Source organism: Rattus rattus, chromosome 9, assembly GCF_011064425.1.
Source record: "Rattus rattus isolate New Zealand chromosome 9, Rrattus_CSIRO_v1, whole genome shotgun sequence".
Classification (NCBI taxonomy): domain Eukaryota; kingdom Metazoa; phylum Chordata; class Mammalia; order Rodentia; family Muridae; genus Rattus; species Rattus rattus.
Genome location: NC_046162.1, coordinates 50,721,248 through 50,732,499, shown reverse-complemented (window position 1 = coordinate 50,732,499; position 11,252 = coordinate 50,721,248). Strand labels below are relative to the sequence as shown.

The 11,252-nt window shown below is 39.2% G+C and overlaps 1 pseudogene; it reads left to right on the top strand.

The window, feature by feature from the left end:
* Positions 1 to 4,192: 4,192 nt before the first annotated feature.
* LOC116910311 lies at positions 4,193 to 8,451 on the top strand (annotated as a pseudogene).
* The last annotated feature ends 2,801 nt before the right edge of the window (positions 8,452 to 11,252 follow it).

Here is an 11,252-nt window from a genome sequence, read left to right as displayed (position 1 = left end):
GGTTACGTAATAAGTTGGGCACCTATGATATTTAAGGGAAGAAATGGGGACAATGACATGGGTCGGCGGGGTATCTAGATTGTGCCTGACAAAGTTCTTCTGCAGAGGTGACTACTAGTAATACTGGATAGGAGAATTATATTCATGGCTTAAGTGTTTGCTCTTTTGAAGAAGTTGGCTTAGCTAGATGAGAAGAATTAGAGAACAAATGTTACTGTTCTTCCTCCTGTTCACTTTTCTGGGAAGGAAGTGGTATGTCTTTGAGAAAGTTTCCAGGGCTTGCACCTGTGAGCGTCCCCACCCAGGAACCAAGAACCTGCTGGCTTTGGAAGTACCTAAAATATACTGTTTATGGTCATTAACCTGAGGCTCCTGGACTGCTGCCAAGGAAGTGTGTTTTTAAGGGTTTTGAACTTTGGTCATAATAACTACTGAGGACACTGAGAGTTTGGTTTATATAACATTTATTATTTAGAAATGAACTAGTGAAAAAGTTTCATTATCCTAGATGATTTCATGGTCTAAGATCATCATGCGGTCAAGCTAGAGCTTCAGTGTGTTTATGTATTCTAAGTTTGCTTATAACTGGAGGTTATAAGACTGAAAAACCCTATCAGTATCATGGTGCTACCTCTAAAAAGTCTGAAAACTCCAGGAGTCTCTCAGTGCTTCTAGGAAGTCTGTGGACTTCGATATGGCCATTGAACTCTCAGACCATTAGTAGAGGGAGAGCTATGATTTTACACAGTATAAAATTGTCTTTTAACTCGGCCTATTCCTATAGAGTCAGTCATTGTTTCTTTTATTACTATAATAGACAACCAAGTTGTAGATGCATTTGACTCTTGTTACCAGTAGAAATCACAGATATGCCCCAGTAGAAATTGGCTGAGAGATGTTTTGATAGTTACATAGGCAGTTACCAGATCTGTCGCTGGTTAGTAATGTGTTAAAAGAAGGTATGTATTAGTATCTTGAAAATGAGTATTATTTTTGTTAACATATATTCATAACCTCAGTAAAGTATGTCTTTTTATTTTATGTATTTAAGGACATTATTATTTTGAGACAAACTCAGTGTGGCATATGCAAGGGCAAGAGGACCTCAGGATTTCATAGCTTCTGGTTTATTGTTCTCATGGAAGCGGGATTGTTTGGGGAACTGGAACAGTTTGTGAGGTCCTTAGTGTCTGTGTAAGGAGCTAATTGAGGTGCATGAGAGGTTGGATGTGGTGTAGGCTGCTTCCTGTCTTGTTCTCATGTTAAATGCTTGTTGCTGTTCTAAGGTGACTAGCATTGCACTGTAGCTGGGGACTGACATTTGCCTATGGGTCTGAGGGAATTCTCCACATGCTTTTCTTAGAGAGTCAGAAATTGCTGTCTGGTTTAAAAGCTATTGTCTGGTTCCGCATTGAAGATTCATGAAGGAATCGACAAATGGATCTCATAAAACTGTAAAGCTTCTGTAAGGCAAAAGGACACTTCGTGGTTAGGATAAAACGGCAACCAACAGATTGGGAAAAGATCTTTTACCAATCCCACAAATAGATAGAGGGCTTATATCCAAAAATATACAAAGAATTCAAGAGTTAGACCGCAGGGGAGATAAATAACCCATTAAAATGGGTTCAGAGCTAAACAAAGAATTCACAGCTGAGGAATGCCGAATGGCTGGAGAAACACCTAAAGAAATGTTCAACATCTTTAGTCATATGGAAATGCAAATCTAAAACAACCCTGAGATTTCACCTCACACCAGTAAGAATGGCTAAGATCAAAAACTCAGGTGACAGCAGATGCTGGCGAGGATGTGGAGAAAGAGGAACACTCCTCCATTGTTGGTGGGGTTGCAGACTGGTACAACCATTCTGGAAATCAGTCTGGAGGATCCTCAGAAAATTGGACATTGAACTGACTGAGGATCCAGCTACATCTCTCTTGGGCATATACCCAAAAGATGCCCCAACATATAAAAAAGACACAGGCTCCACTATGTTCATTGCAGCCTTATTTATAATAGCCAGAAGCTGCAAAGAACCCAGATGCCCTTCAACAGAGGAATGGATACAGAAAATGTGGTACATCTACACAATGGAATATTACTCAGCTATCAAAAAACAACGACTTTATGAAATTCAGGCAAATGGTTGGAACTGGAAAATATCATCCTGAGTGAGGTAACCCAATCACATAAAACACACATGGTATGTGTAATCATTGATAAGTGGCTATAGCCCAAATGCTTGAATTACCATAGATGCCTAGAACAAATGAAACTCAAGACGGATGATCAAAATGTGAATGCTTCACTCCTTCTTTAAAAGAGGAACAAGAATACCCATGGCAGGGAAGAGAGAGGCAAAGATTAAAACAGAGACAGAAGGAACACCCATTCAGAGCCTGCCCCACATGTGGCCCATATATATACCGCCACCCAATTAGACAAGATGGATGAAGTAAAGAAGTGCAGGCTGACAGGAACCGATGTAGATCTCCTGAGAGACACAGCCAGAATACAGCAAATACATAGGCAAATGCCAGTAGCAAACCACTGAACTGAGAACAGGACCCCCGTTGAAGGAATCAGAGAAAGGACTGGAAGAGCTTGAAGGAGCTCGAGACCCCATATGAACGACAATGCTAAGCAACCAGAGCTTCCAGGGACTAAGCCACTACCCAAAAGACTACATATGGACTGACCCCTGACTCCAAACCCTCATAGGTAGTAATGAATATTTTAGTAAGAGCACTGGTGGAAGGGAAGCCTCTATCCTGCTAAGACTGAAACCCCAGTGAACGTGATTGTTGGGGGGAGGGCGGTAATGGGGGGAGGATGGGGAGGGGAACACCTATAGCGAAGGGGAGGGGGAAGGGGTTAGGGGGATGTTGGCCTGGAAACCGGGAAAGGGAATAACAATCAAAATGTAAATAAGAAATACCAAGCATGTTGATAAAAAAAAGTAGAAGAAGATCTTTGCTTGAAAATGTACTGTTCATTGTAAGTAATTTGAATTGTCAATGTTTAGGAATGAATATGTTTAGGCATTTTGAATTAAATATAGAACCTGAGCAAGAAATGAAAATAAAAAATATTGAGGTTTCCTTGTACTAGTGGAATAAGCCAGTTGACATTTTCAGAACAGTTTAAGAGGCAGACTGGAAATGTGATTCTGAAGGGTCCTCGGTTCACCTTCCTTTTTTCTTTGTGGTACTTGGAAATATGCCTTAGAAGAGTGGGTGTAATAAGTGATTTTGTGTTGACAGTGGTTGTTCCACTTGTTTTGTTTTAGCTTAGAGTAGCTGTGATCCTGGGTTAACTTTCCAGTATCCATATCGAAGGCCTCTGTATTAAGTACTGGTGACTTCTTCCAGTGGGCATTCTAGAGTAATTAAACTTGGGATGTGCCCATTTCCACTTACTATAATTTATCATGCATCAGGAGTATAAGGCAAGCTTGAAGGAGCTAGCTAAAGCATGTTTTGTGCCTCAAAACCACAAGTGGGGTTTGGCAAATCTAGATTTTTTCCACCATGAAGTAAAGATTTAGGCAGAATGAATTTTTGTGGTTAAATTGCAAGAAATCTAAAGGGAGTTTTTGAGAAAAGCCTTCTACTTTATATAGATTAAGTATTTCATATCACATAGTATCAGTGTGGCTATTTATGTGTTGGCTAATGTTATAGAAAAGAGTGATACTCAATTGTTTCCTCTTACTAGCCCTTTATACTTTACAACTTACACCATAGTTCTTTCATCCTTAGAATATTTTATGAAAATGAAAAGATGCAAACTACATACAAAAAGGACAGGGCCTAAAGTTAGAGAACAGTTAGTGCTTTTATGGGAAGTAAAGGAAGGAACAACTTTTAGGTGTGGTAAAAGGAGGTGAGGGCATGTTTCAAGGAGGAAGGAGAACCTGAGAGTTGGACCTGAGGTTGGATGTGTAGGAATTCATAAGGTGGAGAAATGAGAGAAAGAACCATAGTCATGCTGTTTGATGATCTGGAACACAAGTCTGTTTAAATGTTCAATGTACAGACTAGAAAGACTTCATTCAGAATGCCACCCACTGTGGATGTTGATAATGAAGATGAAGCTTTGGCGCTTAATGTTATGTCTTATTTAGTTACTTTCTCCAATTTCCATATATTTATATTTTCTATGTGTGTTTTATAGTTTAATTTGTGGTTAATGCCTGAGAAGGAAGCGTATTACCCACGGGTGCAGTATCACTTCAGAGCTTGACCTTGCCGATGATGCCATACACATGGCTGCATTTTGTACCCTGAGCCTACCAGGATTCCATGATCCCAGCTTATGCAACCACAAGGATTCGCAGTATGTAAACATCTCAGCTAGATCTGGACTCACTTAAAGTTTTGTATCGATTTTGAGACTTGCTACATCTGCTGGGCCGCTTAAGAGAAGATGGGGGCAATAGGATTGTTGAGTTTGGCTTCATGGATGTGCATGGAAAAATAATCTGTTGTCAGCTAATCTGTCCCTGAGAAGTTGCATCAACTAGACATATTTTATCTATCACATCTAGTTTGTCAGCTTTTGGTTCTAAGGCCAAACTTGACAAAAACATAGACAGGTGACTGATGAAAGGTTAGTTGAGAAACATGACATGTTGTCAAAAAGAAGAACTGGAAATCCAAATGACTGACACCTCTGGCTGGATGGGCATCGGTTCATATATTTCATGAAGGAAGGAAGCTGGATGAGAGGATGTCTCTGTGTTTGACTTGGGAACTTTGGCAACTGAGCTGTGATCCAGCTTTCCTCTACTTATGGCATTCTTTGAGGAGAGGCAGTGTTAGGGGTGAGGTGTGTGCAGCAGGGGAGAGGGTGGGAGGTGGAGCAGGGAGAGGTGAGGTACAGCGGCGGTGGTGGGTGAATGCAGAGCTTTGAAGCATGTGTTTTGCAGCATGGTTGGTTATGGCTAGAAGGACAGAGATGGCACTGTTCACACTCATGGAGTGTTTGATCCCAAGTCTTCTAAAAACACAGAAACCGTTAGACTTTTTTCTTTTTAAATGATGACTCACCTGTTTGTTCGGCTATTCTTCCCTTTGCTCCCCTTTGATACCTTTTTTCTTTTCCCCACTCTTTTTTCCTCTTCTTTCCCTTTCTTTCCTCTGTCCTGCTCATCTCCCTTTCCCTGTCTCTCCCCCTGCAATCTCCCTAGCACTTTCTGTCTTATATTCGTCTTCCTTTTCCCACTAAGTATTTGGTGTGGATTTGTAATACAAACTGACTAAGCAACATTATTCCTTATGTTAACTTATTTTGGTTTTGTTCTTCATCAGAAAAAGTAGAAAGCTCTGACGAGGCAGTCCGGCACAGAGCATGGCAAAAGCGTTTGCTGGATCTGCCTTATATGTCCATGGCCAGTTTATGAAGTCCTGGATCGTGTTAGATTTTTTCAATAGTTCTCAATGGAAACTATGTAGACAGTGGTATGTTCCATATCAGCAGGCCAGCATGTCCCAGAACTCTCACCTGGGTATGTTCCTACTGCTCCTTATGTCTGGCGCCTACAAGGGGGGGATTTCTTTTAATTTTAAAATGTTTTTATTATCGTATTACTGGTAAATATGCCAGAGTCTGGAACTGAAGAAACTTGCCGAAGAAAAACCCCAATTTACAAGAGCTTACATTGCCAAGTAGAAGGACTTAAGGTAGTGTCAGGCTCACTATGCTTCACACCACTTACTCTTTCTGAAAAAAAAGGAATGCTGTTTCTGGAATATATTTGTACTATTATAGACCATTGCAATATGGCCCCCTTGTGGCTCAGCCCTTTCCCCTACTTTTTAGAAATATTCACAGCATATATTTTAGAGGATCACTGAGTTCCAGCCACTGGATCAAAAGTGAAATATGCTTCAAATATTCCCAAACAAAACAAATTTTTGAGCAAAAAAACCTCTTTTATTATAAGCTTAATAGTCGACACACTGATAATTATCTGATTAGAGCCATTGAGTATAGAAGGCATTGTATAAGTTTCAAGTTAATATATGAGTAGGAATCTCTTAGCAGGTATCTGCCACTGTGCAATCAGACCCTGTGTCTGGTGGCTTGTTCTGCCATCATAAGGAATATCAACGTCAATCTTTCCTCTCTGTTATTCTTTGTCTATGTCACCCAGACAGCAGCACATGGAAGGTTTGCTGTCATGCATGTAGCAAGCAGCAGCCAATCTCCCTCCTTCCTTTGCCTCTCACACAGCCCCTGGAACCACCCCAGCAGTCACTTCTTACCTGTTAAATCACATTTAGACTCTCTATATTCTTCTTCTTAGTATGTGCATATATGTGAGGGTGCATGTTTCAGGTTGCAGAAGCCAGGGGGGTAATAGTAGGTGTTCCTTTTAGGGTCCTTCCCTTATTTTGAGACAATATTTCTTATTGACATGGGTCTCAATTGATTTGAAGTAGGTAAGCTGAGGTCCACAGGTTCTGGTCTGTCTCTGCTCTCCTCAATCTGGTGTTACAAATGTGTTCTGCCATGCCTGTTTCTTTTGAAAACAGTAGGTTCTGGTTCTGAATCCTGGTCATCATACTTTCAGGACAAGCATTTACAGACTGAACTCTCTCTCTCTCCTTAGTCACCTTGCATTTTTTCTTGATGCTCCTCATTAGGTCACCTACAAATTTTAGATTCTATTCCTTGAAAACACTACAGAAGAATCTTTTGTGTTTCTCACGTTGTTTGTTCTTACTGGTTAATCCGCCTCCAAGAGTGGCTTACTGAGCACTGGGTCTGCTCCTGAGCTTACCCTCACAACTGACCATATTTCCTATTTGCTTTAGTTCTACCAAGTTATTTTATATTTCCCCATTAAAAAATTGTGTAAATGAACAGATCTTTAATTCTCTAGTGGTATATGTATATGCATGAAATCGACTTTGTGTATTATAGTTTTCCTGCTGCTGAGTTTAGTAGCATAAATAGCTTCTTTTGCTTGTTAATTAGTCAAAGCTGCTTGATCACGACAATGTCGTAACAGATTTGAAGAAAATTCTTGATGAGTTGGAGAATATTCCTAGATCAGGTGGAATTGAGTTACAAAGAAGAAGCCAAAGAAACCCAGGAAGCCTCCACGCTTGTTTCATAAAACACTAAGGGTATTTTGTAGACATGTTTCAGACCCTCTAACCTTTTTTGTGAATGGTTTCTGGGTTGTTAAGGTCTGTAGCTAGTTTTAAATATGGCTCATTCATAGTCTCATATAAGAAGGAAAATCAGTTTTAATTCATGAGAAATGTCATCAGTGCCTTCGCACATTTTCAATGGTGATCAAGATGCATCCTTATCCCTAGCTTCATGTCAATATTTAGAGTGGTTTGGTTGAATAATCTAGAAAATTGCTAGTTTGTCCTCTCTGTTTTTCCTCAGTTAGTAAAATGCAGCTCCAATCAACAAGAGTACAGGTGGAAGCTAATGGGTACAGGAATGCTAAATTATAGAGGCAATTGTACCTAATCAGCCATTTTTCATGTTTATATGGTTTATTTGTGCAACTTAATTAACATTATGTTACTTGAAACTTCTTTTCGCACAGGAACACAGCTAATGATGCACCTCTTACCCGTTTCTGTTGAGGCAGATATCACAGTCTACAAGAACTTTATATAGAATAAGCTTTTGTCTTAAAAAAATCTTAAAAGAAATAAGAAGAATCTTACCAAGCAAAACAAACTCTTCTGTTCTATGAGGTTGATTGGTTTCCAGGAGCAACTGAAGATACTATACCCCATTGATCCTTATAAAGTTTTATTGAATTTACATATCGCCCCTGTAAGTGGCACTGAGGCTGTCTTTATTACTTGTGACCATGAAGGCATGCAAGTAACTTTATGGTATATTGTATAAATGATAACGACTAGAAATGTATGCACTATTGGACAAATGAATGTCTCTTAATTTGGGATAAGTCTGCATGACTTATTACCAGATAACCTGTAGATTGTCTTTCCTTTAGGGCCTGACTGCAAAATGGAGATGTAAATTGTCTGTATAATACCTGTCCCTTAATTCTCATTCCTTCTCTCTGATTAGATGAGAGCTGCCAGCCTTGGCTCTGTGGAGAATCCTTTTTACACTGGTGGATGTCTCATTGGCTGTCACATTGCATCGCTGAAAGTTCCTGGGGTTTGCAAGGAGAAACTGGGTACAGAAAGAGACCAAACTTGGAAAGCTATTATGAGCGTGTCTTGAAGAGAAAAACATTTACAAGGTTTTTGTGATGTCAACAATATATTAATTCCTCAGGTGCTGTGCCCACAGCATTCGGTGGCCAAGAAAAGGGCCCTGAAAGTTCTCGGTAGCACCGCTAGTATAGCTTGTTTGTGGAATGGGATATTTTGCATTATGCTTTTCAGAAGGAGACGGGTAACATGATATTATCACAATTAAATTCCAGACCAAATTATTTCTAGGTTTGTTGGGTTCTGTAGCAGTAATATCTAACCACTCCAATTAGACCCTTATCTACCTCTTCCAAAATCCATTGGAAGATTTGTTCTTGGCAAACTAGTAGAAAACATATTTTATAGTATTCATTGGGGGTTCAAGGGAAAGGATCTAATGATATGTTTTTTTCCTTCCTTCTTCCTTCCTTCCTTCCTTCCTTCCTTTCTTCCTTCTTTCTTCTTCTTAGACAAACATGACTTACTTCTAATTTATCCCTAAAAGAACAAATGCAACTTGACAGATAGGTGCGGGATCTTATGGAGATTTGCAAATTCATATCCTCAGTTATTTCTGGAGGTTGTACTAGAGCAGACAGTAATAATAATCACACTGCTTATAGTGCTTCACCTGAGAGTGACTGCACCCCAAAAGGAAAGTTGCAGGATCCTCTGGGACTCTCAGTCATCTTGTTACAAGGACAGGATTCAGATAACAACAGGGTATTGTACTGTTTCATCTTCCACTAGCAGCTTAGGCATACGTAAAGGAGAAAAAGGGAAAGGTGTGTGGGGAGAAAGAAAACAAGAGAATGAAATAAATATCAGAATGAAAGGTGTATGGTAACTTCCAGTGGCTTCCACTGCTGCCTATGGTTGCCTCTTTCCTTGGGGAAAATTTACATCTACCATTTAAAGTGCATCCTCCTTTAACTGAAAACGCTGAAGAGGGAACAGAGGGTTGAAGCCTTGTGGGGGATAAAGTACCAGAGAGAAACCCTACATACTGTATAGAAAACACTTCCAGTTGACCTAATTATGAATTGCTGGTACTGTTGATTTAAGATGCTTACACACTTGACGCGAGATGCCCATTGAAATGCTATATTTGGCAATTATATGAATGTCTGTGTGGAAGTCTTCATGGTGCCTTCTAAAGATAGGGCAGTCTTCATGGCTCCCATGACCATGAGAGATATTTTCCTGTGGACAACAGTGCTCAGTCCTGGGGATTGGCCTCTATAGCCCCTCTTTATACATATAAGTATTATGTGATGAATGTCTATGTAAACATCATGCTTATGGCCTGTAGCCGGATCAGCCCAATGAGAGTCAAATGTGCTCATTTTTATTTCTTGAAGAGAGTAGCACATTCACATGCACAAACCGCTGGACAGGGCTTGTATTTGCTTATGACTACTCTACAAGCTTACATTGAAAGAAAAGAAAAAAGTTAGTACTAGATATTGACAGTTAATTTGGGAGAGATAAAATATTCCAAGCAGTGATGTCCACCCATACTCATCCATGTGTGTTTAAGAATTTGCGGGATATCTCAGTCCAAGTGGTAGAGAGTTCCTAGATGACCAGAGCTAGGAAAACCTCATTGAAGCAGGGGAGGCAGCTGCCTTCTGGAGCCTTTATCAAAGTCTTAGGAGAAAGCTTTGAATCTGATGAGGAGCTCATCCTAAGAACATGAGTAAAGGGAAAGTCCAATGGATGGCTTCAAGTGAACTACACATAGCTAAAGAATGTAATTGATGTTTTGGTTAATAGGAAAATGTTGAGTAGCAAGCAATGGCTTGACAGAAACAATTCTGTAATCCCATTTACCTTATTATCCATTTCCATAAGCTTGGGATGTACTAAAAATGTATGAGCAGAATGTGCCCTGTGTGTAAAAACAAAACAACAAACAAAAACCCTAGGAACACCTAAAATGAAATCGATTAGTTGAAGATGAAATGTGCACAGCTCTCATGCCTCTGCCTGTCTGTATCATTGTTATATTACTACATTTAGCTGTATTTATACATGTATTACAACAGCCCTAAAAACACTATCAAATTCAGAAATTCACAATGTCTATACAGAAATAAAAAGTCAGGTCAAAGAAGTAAATAATAAGAATTAAAAAATCACACAAAAGGGTGGCTTATTTAATGTAAGAAAGGATTGTTAAAGAGTGACTTTCTTTCTGTATATGTTATTATGGAAATCAGGGAAATCACTGGGAAATTATAATTCCTCATAAGGTACTGCCTGAGGTAGAGCGTGTGGCAATGTTGGGGCGCGCAAAACGAGCTTCTTCAATGCTTAGGTAGGTATTCTGACATTGTACTTTGTGCTTAGTATTTTTTTGCTGGTCTAGTGATAGCACCATAAACCACTCAGATGTCGTTGTTCACCCAGTAGTCTAAGATAGACTGTTCTATTAGGTTCAGTAAATGTGACGATTTAAGTGGGCATCTTGTCAAGGTTAGCTACCCTGCGCTTGCAAAATTTGAAGTGGATTTTTATGCTTTCAGAGCATGACAGCACCATGATATCAAAACTAAGGAGGTGCACAGCCACTGTTAGCCAAAGAGGCACTTAATGATCTTTTCTTCAGGATTTTGACAACTGACCAATGTGTTTCTATAAGGAAAATAAAAGCAAATCCACCACTAGAGAATGCTCAAGTCATTAAAAGGTTATGTTGTCTATTTCTTTCTTAACACACATGCACACTATTTTATTGATACTACCATTATATGCCTTTTAATTCTCAAAATTGATGAGCTGCTTTCATCAAGTTTTTCGTGATTACTGCTATTGATATCAAATAGGTAATGGTATTAACTGTCATAGGGAAATTATTGATATTATCTTCATCTGTAAGATTAATTAAAATTAATTTGAAAATAAAATGTTTCTGGCCACAGAGATTACTTTAAAATCTTTTAAAATTATATATTTTCACTTAAAATAAAAGCAACTGGGTTTGCTCAATGGTGGAACACCTATCAACATGTAGATGGCTATTTGGATTCAATCCCAGCATTGAAAAG